Below are 14,212 nucleotides of genomic sequence, written 5' to 3'. Positions count from 1 at the left end.
TTAATAATGAATAAAAAAGTAGGAGTTCGGGTAAGCTACTACAAACAACATAGTGATCGCACTATTTTGGCCAAGATAGACACGAAGCCCACACCTACGACATTAGTTCAAGTCTATATGCCAACTAGCTCTGCAGATGACGAAGAGATTGATGAAATGTATGATGGGATGAAAGAAATTATTCAGATAATGAAGGGAGACGAACATTTAATAGTCATGCGTGACTGGAATTCAATAGTAGGAAAAGGAAGAGAAGGAAATGTAGTAGGTGAACATGGAATGGGGGTAAGAAATGAAAGAGGAAGCAGCCTGGTAGAATTTTGCACAGAGCATAACTTAAATCATAGCTAACACTTGGTTCAAGAATCACAAAAGAAGGTTGTATACATGGAAGAGGCATGGAGATACTGGAAGGTTTCAGATAGATTATATAATGATAAGATAGAGATTAAGGAACCAGGTTTTAAATTGTAAAACATTTCCAGGGGCAGATGTGGACTCTGACCACAATCTATTGGTTATGAACTGTAGATTAAAACTGAAGAAACTGCAAAAAGGTGGGAATTTAAGAAGATGGGACCTGGATAAACTGACAGAACCAGAGGTTGTAGAGTGTTTCAGGGAGAGCATAAGGGAACAATGGACAGGAATGGGGGAAAGAAATACAGTAGAAGAAGAATGGGTAGCTTTGAGGGATGAAATAGTGAAGGCAGCAGAGGATCAAGTAGGTAAAAAGACAACGGCTAGTAGAAATCCTTGAGTAACAGAAGAAATATTGACTTTAATTGATGAAAGGAGAAAATATAAAAATGCTGCAAATGAAGCAGGCAAAAAGGAATACAAACGTCTCAAAAATGAGATCGACAGGAAGTGCAAAATGGCTAAGCAGGGATGGCTAGAGGACAAATGTAAGGATGTAGAGGCTTATCTCACTAGGGGTAAGATAGATACTGCCTACAGGAAAATTAAAGAAACCTTTGGAGAAAAGAGAACCACATGTATCAATATCAAGAGCTCAGATGGAAAACCAGTTCTAAGCAAAGAAGGGAAGCAGAAAGGTTGAAGGAGTATATAGAGGGCCTATACAAGGGCGATGTACTCGAGGGCAATGTTATAGAAAGGGAAGAGGATGAAGATGAAGATGAAATGGGAGATATGATACTGCATTAAGAGTTTGACAGAACACTGAACGACCTAAGTCGAAACAAGGCCCCAGGAGTAGACATCAGAACTACTGACAGCTTTGGGAGAGCCAGTCCTGACAGAACTCTACCGTCTGGGGAGTAAGATGTATGAGACAGGCGAAATACCCTCAGACTTCAAGAAGAATATAATAATTCAAATCCCAAAGAAAGCAGGCGTTGACAGATGTGAAAATTACCAAACTATCAGTTTAATAAGTCACCACTGCAAAATACTAATGCTAATTCTTTACAGATGAATGGAAAAACTGGTAGAAGCCGACCTCGGGAAAGATCAGTTTGGATTCCGTAAAAATATGGGAACACGTGAGGCAATACTGATCCTATGACTTATCTTAGAAGCTAGATTAAGGAGAGGCAAACCTACGTTTCTATCATTTGTACTCTTGGAGAAAGCTTTAGACAATGTTCACTGGAATACTCTCTTTCAAATTCTGAAGGTGGCAGGCGTAAAATACAGGGAGCGAAAGGCTATTTACAATTTGTACAGAAACCAGATGGCAGTTATAAGAGTCGAGGGGCATGAAAGGGAAGCAGTGGTTGGGAAGGGAGTGAGACAGGGTTGTAGCCTCTCCCCGATGTTATTCTATCTGTATATTGAGCAAGCAGTAAAGGAAACAAAAGAAAAATTCGGAGAAGGTATTAAAATCCATGGAGAAGAAATAAAAACTTTGAGGTTCACCGATGACATTGTAATTCTGTCAGAGACAGCAAAGGACTTGGAAGAGCAGTTGAATGGAATGGACAGTGTCTTGAAGGGAGGATATAAGATGAACATCAACAAAAGCAAAATGAGTATAATGGAATGTAGTCGAATTAAGTTGGGTGATGCTGAGGGAATTAGATCAGGAAATGAGACACTTAAAGTAGTAAAGTAGTTTTGCTATTTGGGGAGCAAAATAACTGATGATGGTCGAAGTAGAGAGGATATAAAATGTAGACTGGCAATGGCAAGGAAAGCGTTTCTGAAGAAGGGAAATTTGTTAACATCGAGTATAGATTTAATTGTTAGGAAGTCGTTTCTGAAAGTATTTGTATGGAGTGTAGCCATGTATGGAAGTGAAACATGGACGATCAATAGTTTGGACAAGAAGAGAATAGAAGCCTTCGAAATGTGGTGCTACAGAAGAATGCTGAAGATTAGATGGGTAGATCACATAACTAATGAGTAGGTATTGAATAGGATTGGGGAGATGAGGAGTTTGTGGCACAACTTGACTAGAAGAAGGAATTGATTAGTAGGACATGTTCTGAGGCCTCAAGGGATCATCAATTTAGTATTGGAGGGCAGCATGGAGGGTAAAAATCGTAGAGGGGGACCAAGAGATGAATACACTAAGCAGATTCAGAAGGATGTAGGCTGCAGTACGTACTGGGAGATGAAGAGGCTTGCACAGGATAGAGTAGCATTGAGAGCTGCATCAAACCAGTCTCAGGACTGAAGACCACGACAACAACAACAACTTTGTGATTGACAGATCCCTATGCTTATGCTGTCGATTTAAATCATGTTCTGGCTTATCTATACCCCTCCACCCCACGTAACTTAACTCATTTGGCAAGACTGCAGGTCAAGCAACACAGCCTGAGAAACAACTGCAATTGGGTAGACTGTGACACTTACCAACCCTCTTGGTCTAACTTCAGTCTCAGTTTTATTTTAATTGGGATACCTAGATTTAAAATAGGATGTCAAACCAAACACCTTTCAGTCGCCTAATTTCCGAACTATTATTTTATTTGGCTACCAGTTTCAGCAATCTACTACGCCACCTTCAGGGTCCCTGACCAATGTGTAGGAAGATTCCAACCTTGGTTGTGGTTCAAATAGGAGCCAGCATTCAAATACTGGTATCTGTAGACTTCTGCTTGATACAGCGATCATTTCAACCATTATCTGCCCCTATTTTGACTGAAACCGCTTCCTAGACGTTGGTCAGGAGGCCTGAAGATAGTGTAGTATATCGCCGAAACTGGTAGCCAAATAAAATAACAGTTCGGGAATTAGACAGCTGAAAGGAGTTTGATTTGACATACTGTACTGAACAGCCGAGTCCTGCATCTAACTCCGAAAAGAGTGAAGGAACTCTGCTACAACCATGGAAAATCAAATTGGAATTGCCATTGGCTTGAGCTTCACATAGATTCTGTTTGATTTCAAGTACTTGTACATCATCTTTTGTGGGTCTTGTCATAATGGGAGAACCCTCGGGATTTTAATAACCTGACAACTGATTGGGATGATTACAGTTTTGTATGTGATGGGTCTGATTAGACATCCTGCAAAATAGTACTAAATGCATTTTCAGAAAGCTACTTGCAACAGTTAGTTCAAAAGCCTGTTCATGATGGAAATGTAATAGATCTAGTGGCGACAACTTTTTCCCATCCTTTGATCACTTTTTGTATTAATATTGGATATGTCAGGACATACATATTCATTTTCCAAAATGTTTGGTATTTACGTTAAAGACATAGAATGTACACTATTTTTCAGGCATTTCTCACAAAACTGTGTCAAATTAAAGTTTACACCATAAAAAATGAAAGCAATTTTCTAACATATGCACTAAAATTGTAGTTTGAGATAGAGTTAAAAACTACCGGCTGAAACGAGACAACACCTTAGCTTTTGTCTTAATGCAGACAGTGCTTTTAAGTTCGCGATGCTGCGTAGGAGTTTGTTATAAAATATATTCCAGCTATTTCAGGATCATTATTACTTAACATCCATCTGTTTGTTTGAGTGTGGTAGATGTCTTTACACATAGTGCAGAAATTTTATATAATTTTGTTCTGCAAAGCTGTACAGTTTATTTTTGAATATATAATTGTTCCATATATGTACAGTGCAGGCACTGTCAGTAATTGGAATTCTTTAAATTTATTTCTGCAGGACTGTCTTGGTGGCTTATTTCCAATCCACCCAATTGCCTTCTTCTGCAATTCAACATGTTGACTGCTGTACACATAGCGAAGGATGTTTCACCGGTGGGCGTACAGTTTCAGGCGTGAGTGAAGCTCTGCTGTGGCCACCAGCAGATGCACGGCATCAAGTGTGAGGCTGCGGTGTGGCTGTTGGCAGAGTCATGACAGTCAGTGTCTTAAGTAATCGACATACAGTAGAACCTCAACCAAGTTTCGCTTTTAGGACCAGGGGGTGATTAGAATACTAAAAAGATCGCATAATCGGAGGAGAATGAGACAAGTCCTGTACAGAGCTCAAAACTATGTAATAAATCAAAATTAAGTAAAAAAGAAATTACAGTTGTAATATGTTGTTGTTCTTGTCTTCAGCCCTGAGACTGGTTTGATGCAGCTCTCAATGCTACTCTATCCTGTGCAAGCCTCTTCGTCTCCCAGTACTTACTGCAACCTACATCCTTCTGAATCTGCTTAGTGTATTCGTCTCTTGGTCTCCCTCTACGATTTTTACCCTCCACGCTGCCCTCCAATACTAAATTTGTGATCCCTTGATGCCTCAGAACACGTCCTACCAACCGGTCCCTTCTTCTTGTCAAGTTGTGCCACAAACTCCTCATCTCCCCAATTCTATTCAAAACCTCCTCATTAGTTATGTGATCTACCCATCTAATCTTCAGCATTCTTCTGTAGCACCACATTTCAAAAGCTTCTATTCTCTTCTTGTCCAAACTATTTATCGTCCATGTTTCACTTCCATACATGGCTACACTCCATACAAATACTTTCAGAAACGACTTCCTGACACTTAAATCAACACTCGATGTTAACAAATTTCTCTTCTTCAGAAACGCTTTCCTTGCCATTGCCAGTCCACATTTTATATCCTCTCTACTTCGACCATCATCAGTTATTTTGCTCCCCAAATAGCAAAACTCCTTTACTACTTTAAGCGTCTCATTTCCTAATCTAATTCCCTCAGCATCACCCAACTTAATTCGACTACATTCCATTATCCTCGTTTTGCTTTTGTTGATGTTCATCTTATATCCTCCTTTCAAAACACTCTACATTCCGTTCAACTGCTCTTCCAAGTCCTTTGCTGTCTCTGACGGAATTACAATGTCATCGGCGGACCTCAAAGTTTTTATTTCTTCTCCATGGATTTTAATACCTACTCCGAACTTTTCTTTTGTTTCGTTTACTGCTTGCTCAATATACCGATTGAATAACATCGGGGAGAGGCTACAACCCTGTCTCACTCCCTTCCCAACCACTGCTTCCCTTTCATGCCCCTCGACTCTTATAACTGCCATCTGGTTTCTGTACAAATTGTAAATAGCCTTTCGCTCCCTGTATTTTATCCCTGCCATCTTTAGAATTTGAAAGAGAGTATTCCAGTGAACATTGTCAAAAACTTTCTCTAAGTCTACAAATGCTAGAAACGTAGGTTTGCCTTTCCTTAATCTATTTTCTAAGATAAGTCATAGGGTCATTATTGCCTCACGTGTTTCAACCTTTCTGCGGAATCCAAACTGATCTTCCCCGAAGTCGGCTTCTATCAGTTTTTCCATTCGACTGTAAAGAATTCGTGTTAGTATTTTGCAGCCGTGACTTATTAAGCTGATAGTTCAGTAATTTTCGCATCTGTCAACACCTGCTTTCTTTGGGATTGGAATTATTATATTCTTCTCGAAGTCTGAGGGTATTTTGCCTGTCTCATACATCTTGCTCACCAGATGGTAGAGTTTTGTCAGGACTGGCTTTCCCAAGGCCATCAGTAGTTCTAATGGAATGTTGCCTACTCCCGGGGCCTTGTTTCGACTCAGGTCTTTCAGTGCTCTGTCAAACTCTTCACGCAGTATCATATCTCCCATTTCATCTTCATCTACATCCTCTTCCATTTCCATAATATTGTCCTCAAGTACATCGCCCTTGTATGGACCCTCTATATACTTCTTCCACCTTTCTGCTTTCCCTTCTTTGCTTAGAAATGAGTTTCCATCTGAGCTCTTGATATTGATACAAGTGGTTCTCTTTTCTCCAAAGGTCTCTTTAATTTTCCTGTAGGCAGCATCTATCTTACCCCTAGTGAGATAAGCCTCTACATCCTTACATTTGTCCTCTAGCCATCCCTGCTTAGCCATTTTGCACTTCCTATCAATCTCATTTTTGAGGCGTTTGTATTCCTTTTTGCCTGCTTCATTTACTGCGTTTTTATATTTTCTCCTTTCATCAATTAAATTCAGTATTTCTTCTGTTACCCAAGGATTTCTACTAGCCCTTGTCTTTTTACCTACTTGATTTTATTCTGCCTTCACTACTTCATCCCTCAGAGCTACCCATTCTTCTTCTACTGTATTTCTTTCCCCGATTCTTGTCAATTGTTCCCTTATGCTCTCCCTGAAACTCTGTACAACCTCTGGTTCTTTCCGTTTATCCAGGTCCCATCTCCTTAAATTCCCACCTTTTTGCAGTTTCTTCAGTTTTAATCTACAGTTCATAACCAATAGATTGTGGTCAGAGTCCACATCTGCCCCTGGAAATGTCTTACAATTTAAAACCTGGTTCCTAAATCTCTGTCTTACCATTATATAATCTATCTGATACCATCTAGTATCTCCAGGATTCTTCCATGTATACAACCTTCTTTTATGATTCTTGAACCAAGAGTTAGCCATGATTAAGTTATGCTCTGTGCAAAATTCTACCAGTCGGCTTCCTCTTTCATTCTCTCCCCCAATCCATATTCACCCACTATGTTTCCTTCTCTCCCTTTTCTTACTCTTGAATTCCAGTCACCCATGACTATTAAATTTTCGTCTCCCTTCACTACCTGAATAATTTCTTTTATCTCATCATACATTTCATCAATTTCTTCATCATCTGCAGAGCCAGTTGGCATATAAACTTGAACTATCATAGTAGGCATTGGCTTCGTGTCTATCTTGGCCACAATAATGCGTTCACTATGCTGTTTGTAGGAGCTTACCTGCACTCCCATTTTTTTTATTCAGTATTAAACCTACTCCTGCATTACCCCTATTTGAATTTGTATTTATAACCCTGTATTCACCTGACCAAAAGTCTTGTTCCTCCTGCCACCGAACTTTGCTAATTCCCACTATATCTATCTTTAATCTATCCATTTCCCTTTTTAAATTTTCTAACCTACCTGCCCGATTAAGGGATCTGACATTCGACGCTCCGATCCGTAGAACGCCAGTTTTCCTTCTCCTGATAATGACTTCCTCTTGAGTAGTCCCCGCCCGGAGATCCGAATGGGGGACTATTTTACCTCCGGAATACTTTACCCAAGAGGACGCCATCATTATTTAACCATACAGTAAAGCTGCATGCCCTCGGGAAAAATTACGGCTGTAGTTTCCCCTTGCTTTCAGCCGTTTGCAGTACCAGCACAGCAAGGCCGTTTTGGTTAGTGTTACAAGGCCAGATCAGTCAATCATCCAGACTCTTGCCCCTGCAACTACTGAAAAGGCTGCTGCCCCTCTTCAGGAACCACACGTTTGTCTGGCCTCTCAACAGATACTCCTCCGTTGTGGTTGCACCTACAGTACGGCCATCTGTATCGTTGAGGGACGCAAGCCTACCCGCCAACGGCAAGGTCCATGGTTCATGGGGGTAGGACAGTTGTAATATAGAGAAACAGTTGTAATATAGAGAAACGAAAACAGAAATTTTTAGACCCTGAAAATCTATTTAAAAACTGTGAAATATTTTTTGTTTCAGTTTCTTACACCAGGGTTTCATGGCTGCATCGTGCAACTTCTTTGCCCACAACATGTCCACAGCTGTAGCAGTTGGCTGTTGTTCCAAGTATTTAAGGGCAGTATCTGACACATCTTTCACTGCAGAGTGGCTGATCTTTTCGTCTTATTCCTTTACTTCATCATGTGACTCCTCTTTCTCAGCACTGTGCTGTTGCAAAATGAGATTGATGATCTAACCATTTGCAAGCTCTTCATTGGTAACAGCAGCAACGTCACCTTCTGCTACCCATTCCTCTGCATCTGCAGGTTGGGTACCATTCTGAACAGTTTACAAAGCAGTGACTAAATCTGGTGCATCTGACGTATAAGTTTCTGGAAGTTCTTGTTCATGGTTTAGGTTAGGACAAATCTCCTCCAATGATTTTTGTTGAGTGTTTTTCATGCATTCTTGTCAAGCTTGAGGAACTGGGTAAATTGCAGTGTTTATGATGAGGCTTTTTATTGCTTCAAGATGATCACAGCCCTCTTCTGTTTTCTCTATCAAAGTACTCCTTTTCTGCCTCATCATCAGCAGATGGTTTTTTACCTGAAATCGTAATTTGCCTAATGCCATGACTATTTTTCCAACCGTTGCTTGCTTGGAATTCATCTTCTCCCCCTCCAACTGCCCCTGTTTCCGGTGCAATGAAAAGCTTCTTTTATGATAGGGGCTGTAAAGAGTAAAAACTGTAGAGGAAGACAGAGATTGGAAAACATCCACCAAATAATTGAAGATGTAGGTTGTAATTGGTACTCTGAGATGGAAAGGGTGGCACAGAAAAGGAAGTTGCAGAGGGCTTCATCAAACCAGTCAGAAGACTGGCGACTCAAATAAGAGGCCTGAAAATGGGGTCCCCTTCTGTTGTTCCTGATGACAAAAAGCAGACACACAGTATCATCCAAGAGTTCAATTTGTGGCTTTTTTCAATACTTTTCTAGTTGTTAAAGCATTTTCACCATCAACAATTAACGAAAAAGCTCAAAGGTATTTCTTTTCTTTTTCCAGTCTTTAATGGTTGTGCCTCCAACACCCATTTTAGATACTAATTCAGTAACTGACTTGCCATTGTCAAGTCTTTGTAAAAGAGTTCCTGTACAATTGTGCACATGACAAATTTTCTTTTCTGATTTGCAGCTGGAGCATAGAGTCTGACACGGATATTGCGGAGATTGGGAGGGTGATGAAAAGCTATTGTAGATGTGGTGGGCAAAATCTTATACAGAATGGATTCATTTCAGGGCATGATTTTAGGAAGTCATGGCCTTGTCAAAAGTAGCTAATTAATACATTCCAGACCAAGAATATGCTGAGTGACTGTTGGTGCACTCCGTAGTTGTTTCTTTGGAGGGATCAGCATTACCAGGATTGCATGTGATGGCCTAGGAAATCAGCTTTTGAACTGCAGGGTGAAATATCCGTTCTGCAAATGTAATTTGTTTGGTGCCTGTTCTAGGCAATAGGACTGATTTATGCATTTATTGCTTGTCTACATCTCTACTCTATGAGATAGAATACTAGCTAGAAGTTACCTTCAGGAAGCGAAATGTGTAATACTGCCAGTAGACACACGTAGAAATAAGACACACAAAACAGCCCCACTATTAAAGTCATTCTCAGGCACAGGATCAATAAGTTACAGTTCATAAGCTGCTGGAATTGGCCTCGATTGTTGTCAAGAAATTAAATGCTGCTTTGAATAGGTGTGTTGGAGGGCTATTGAAATCCACATACCAGAGATACTGACGATACTTCAAGTACTTCCCTTTTCCATAGATTCTGTCTCCTCTACAGGATCTATCACCACAGTCCAATTAACAGGGACTGACATGCCAGTTGTAGGTCTGTGGGCCCTGAACAGAAAAAAGAGAAATCAGGGTGAACTCAGGGGATTACACCAAACAAAAAATTCAGTGTGTTGCCTTCCAGTGAAATTGAGTCATTGCCAAACACCTCACTTTTTGGGGAACCTACTATGCCCATGTCAAGGGGAGGCAGACACAGATTGGTTGTTGTTGTTGTTGTTGTTGTTGCTGCTGTTGCTGTTGTGGCCTTGAATTCAGAGACTGGTTTGATGCAGCTCTCCATGTTACTCTATCCTGTGCAAGCTTCTTCATCTCTGAGTAACTACTGCAACCTACATCCTTCTGAATCTGCTCAGTGTATTCATCTCTTGGTCTACCTCTATTATTTTTATCCTCCACAATACCTTCCAATACTAAATTGGTGATCCCTTGATGCCTCAGAATGTGTCCTGCCCATCGGTCCCTTCTTTTAGTCAGGTTGTGCCACAATTTCCTCTTCTCCCCAATTCTATCCAGTATCTCCTCATTACTTACATGATCTACCCATCTAATCTTCAGCATTCTTCTGTAGCAGAACATTATGAAAGTTTCTATTCTCTTCTTGTCTAAACTATTTATCGTCCATGTTTTACTTCGATAAATGGCTACACTCCATACAAATACTTTCCGAAAAGACCTCCTGACACTTAAATCTATACTAGATGTTAACAAATTTCTCTTCTTCAGAAATGTTTTCCTTGCCATAGCCAGTCTACAGTTTATATCCTCTCTACTTCGACCATCATCAGTTATTTTGCTTCCCAAATAGCAAAACTCATTTGCCACCTTAAGTGTCTCATTTCCTAATCTAATCCCCTCAGCATCACCTGACTTCATTCGAATACATTCCATTATCCTCGTTCTGCTTTTGTTGGTGTTCATCTTATATCCTCCTTTCAAGACACTGTCCATTCAGTTTAACTGCTCTTCCAGGTCCTTTGCTGTGTCTGACAGAATTACAATGTCATTGGCAAACCTCAAAGTTTTTATTTATTCTCCATGGATTTTAATTCCTGCTCCGAATTTTTCTTTTGTTTCCTTTACTGCTTGCTCAATATACAGATTGATAACGTCGGGGATAGGCTACAACCCTGTCTCACTCCTTTCCCAACCACTGCTTCCCTTTCATGCCCCTCTACTCTCACAACTGGCATGTGGCTTCTGTATAAATTGTAAATAGTCTTTCGCTCCCTGTAATTTACCCCTGCCATGTTCAGAATTTTAAAGAGAGTATTCCAGTCAACATTGTCACAAGCTCTCCCCAAGCCTACAAATGCTAGAAACGTAGGTTTGCCTTGCCTTAATCTATCTTCCGAGATAAGTCATAGGGTCAGTATTGCCTTGCTTGTTCCAACATTTCTATGGAATCTGAACTGAGCTTCACTGAGTTCGGCTTCTACCTGTTTTCCTTTCATCTGTAAAGAATTCGTATTAGTATTTTGCAGCCATGACTTATTAAACTGATAGTTTAGTAATTTTCACACTTGTCAGAATATTTTGAAGCTATGACTTATTAAACTGGTAGTTCGGTAATTTTCACACCTGTCAACACCTGCTTTCTTTGGGATTGGAATTATTATATTCTTCTTGAAGTCTGAGGGTATTTTGCCTGTCTCCTACATCTTGCTTACCAGATGGTAGAGTTTCATCATGGCTGGCTCTCCCAAGGCTATCAGTATCTCTAATGGAATGTTATCTATTCCTGAGGCCTTTTTTTTACTGAGGTCTTTCAGAATGGTAGAGATGTATTAATCATCAGCAGTGCATTTGTATGGTGAATACTGGAGCCCCTTAAGTAAATGGCAACAAGCCATTGGGAGGATCATCTTGTGAACTCTTTGTGTGTGCTTGGAGCACTCATTCAGCATGTTAAGGAGGACCAGGTTTCAACCAATTGCAGATTGTGACACATACATTGGTATGAACTATGTCTTTGGTCTCCAAAGTCCTACTTGGGCCATACCAGCAAACTGCAGGAAGGCTGAGAAGACCAACCCTGCTTGTGGAATTTCAGCAACATTCTCAATGTGCAGCAGTCCTCAGAACTAATCACGACCTACTGCTTCTGAGTCTACTGGAAGGCTTAACTCAGAGGCTTCATTGATTCAGTGACAAACTAGGCTGTGAGTTCCTATTGTTGCACAATAGGGTTGAGAACTGTGAGTCCCCCTAAATGAGTCAGGTGTGCGTTACACATCAGAGGTTGCTACACGGGTAGCTAATTGTGTGTAGAGTGCACACGAGGTAGTTTTTGTTCTATTTCTTTTTTCATGTCTCCCCCCCCCCCCCCTCCCAAAAAAAAGATGAAACTATTAAAATGTGGAGTCCACATGACACTTGGTTCAGAAAGATTAAAAATTGACACAACTGAGAGTTTTGTGTTCATTTAAGTGCATGTTAATGCAGAGGAGATATGGAGGTGGTATATTTATTACAATAGAAGAGAATCTCAAACTACCGATGTAGAAATTGAAGTCACTATAACGATTGTTTTGGCAAGACTCTGAATCACAGGTAGGCACACATTTTCACTTGGATACTTTTATTAACTCCCAGAATCATCCCCACATACTGTATAACCAGAAGCTTTCAAGAAAACCACAGCTCACTGGTATGTATGTACACTAACCATATCATCTTTGGAGGAACCTTTAATCATCCTAAAACTGATTGAGATAATTGTAGTTTAGTGGCATGCCTGACTAGACATCCTGTGAAACAGTACCAAATCTCCTATCTGAAAACTACTTAGAACATATAGTTTTCAGGTGCACTGATGATGGAAATACAGTGTGACCCAGAACTCCACCAACAAACTTTCAGAGCTTGTTCACAGATACCCTCTCAATATTTTGATACAAGGGCCCCATGGTCTCCAGCATTTTATTACAGAGTAATAATGCAATTGTAGTTTATTTGGTTTGTTACCACAGTCACCCTTGTTTCTGTGGAAATTCATTAACTACAGTGAATAAACCTGTAATATGTAAAAATCAACTGTACAACACATAAAAAACAACACAGAATACTACAACAAACCTCAAACAAAATCTAAACACATAAATTGTAGTGTGTTCAGTCTTTTCAGTCAGTATACAGTTCAGCATGTAACAAAAGCAGAATGATTTCTTTAGAGGTTTTCTCCAAAATTTTGACAACCTTGATCATGGCAGTTTGTACAGTGATGCACCTTTGACTCTCTTACATGCTCAAGAATGCCAGGGGTTTGGCATACTACTTCAATGGCTATGGAGTATTGTCCAGAGTCTCATAAATAAGGCTCTCCTCATGCTCCCAGAAGAAGTAGTCAATTGGTGTCGTGTCTTGAGCCCAAGCCAGCTGTGGAACAGGACCACTGGAATCAATCCTCTGTCACCTGAACTGTACCGCAATATGGTTCCTATCATCGAGTGCAAAGAAGGCCTGCATCTCATCATGTTGAAATCACATAAGCTGACAAATTCTCAATTGTACATCTTGTACTAGGTGCAATTCAGATACAAAGCTAATTGGGATGAGATACCAAATGAACTGCAATAACTTTGTAATGAGGTACAGATGAGCATGTACCCTTATACAAAAATACTCAAAAAGTATCTCTGAACAACCTCTGAAAGTTTTTCAGTGTAGTTCTGGTTCATCCTGCGTACCTAATGGCGACAAATAGGCTGACCTCTTTGATGACGTTTCTGTTGACTGTGACCATGAGGCAGTTGAAGTGAAAGTGATTATTAAAGTACAAATGGCAACTAAAACAAGTAGAAAGATTTACATTTTCAGTACACTGGATTAAGAGGCAGTAGTGTTATATCTTAAGAAGGAATTTGAAAAATTTTATTCTGGGTAGTAGCATGTAAGGGAACAGAGGCTCAAGCTTAGACAAAGCACTAGATATGTATTTACCTACTGGAACATTTTGTGATGTATGCAGTCTATAGAGAAACTTTCAAAAAACAGTGACTTCACCTATATTTATTCTCTGAAAGCCAGAGGGTAATTCTGGTGCCACTATCGTTTTCCCCTTTTCCATGTTAAATTCGCAAATGGTACATAGGAAGAACAACTGTCAATTATCCTCTGTATCAGTTCTAATTGCTTTGATTTTCTTGTTGTCATCATTTTGAAAATGTATATGGAAGAAGTAAACATTTCTCTGATACACAGTGCCTCTTGTAACATCTGTCACTGGAGTTTGTTGATCATCCCCACAATGCTTTCGTACTTACTGAATGATCCCATAAAAAAAATGCCACTTTTGTTGGATCTCCTCTCTCTCTCTCTCTCTCTCTCTCTCTCTCTCTCTCTCTCTCTCTCTTCCCTATTAATCCAGTCTAATAAAGGTTCAAGACTGATGATCCATACTTAAGAATCTGTCTTACAAGTGTTTAATAAACTGCTACTTTCTTGAATGATTTTCTTCCAATAAATCTCATTCCTGTATCTACTTCTTGTACAATTAGTTTTTTGTAATAATCT

Source organism: Schistocerca serialis, chromosome 2 (genome assembly GCF_023864345.2).
Source record: "Schistocerca serialis cubense isolate TAMUIC-IGC-003099 chromosome 2, iqSchSeri2.2, whole genome shotgun sequence".
Lineage (NCBI taxonomy): Eukaryota > Metazoa > Arthropoda > Insecta > Orthoptera > Acrididae > Schistocerca > Schistocerca serialis.
This window is presented reverse-complemented; position numbering follows the sequence as displayed.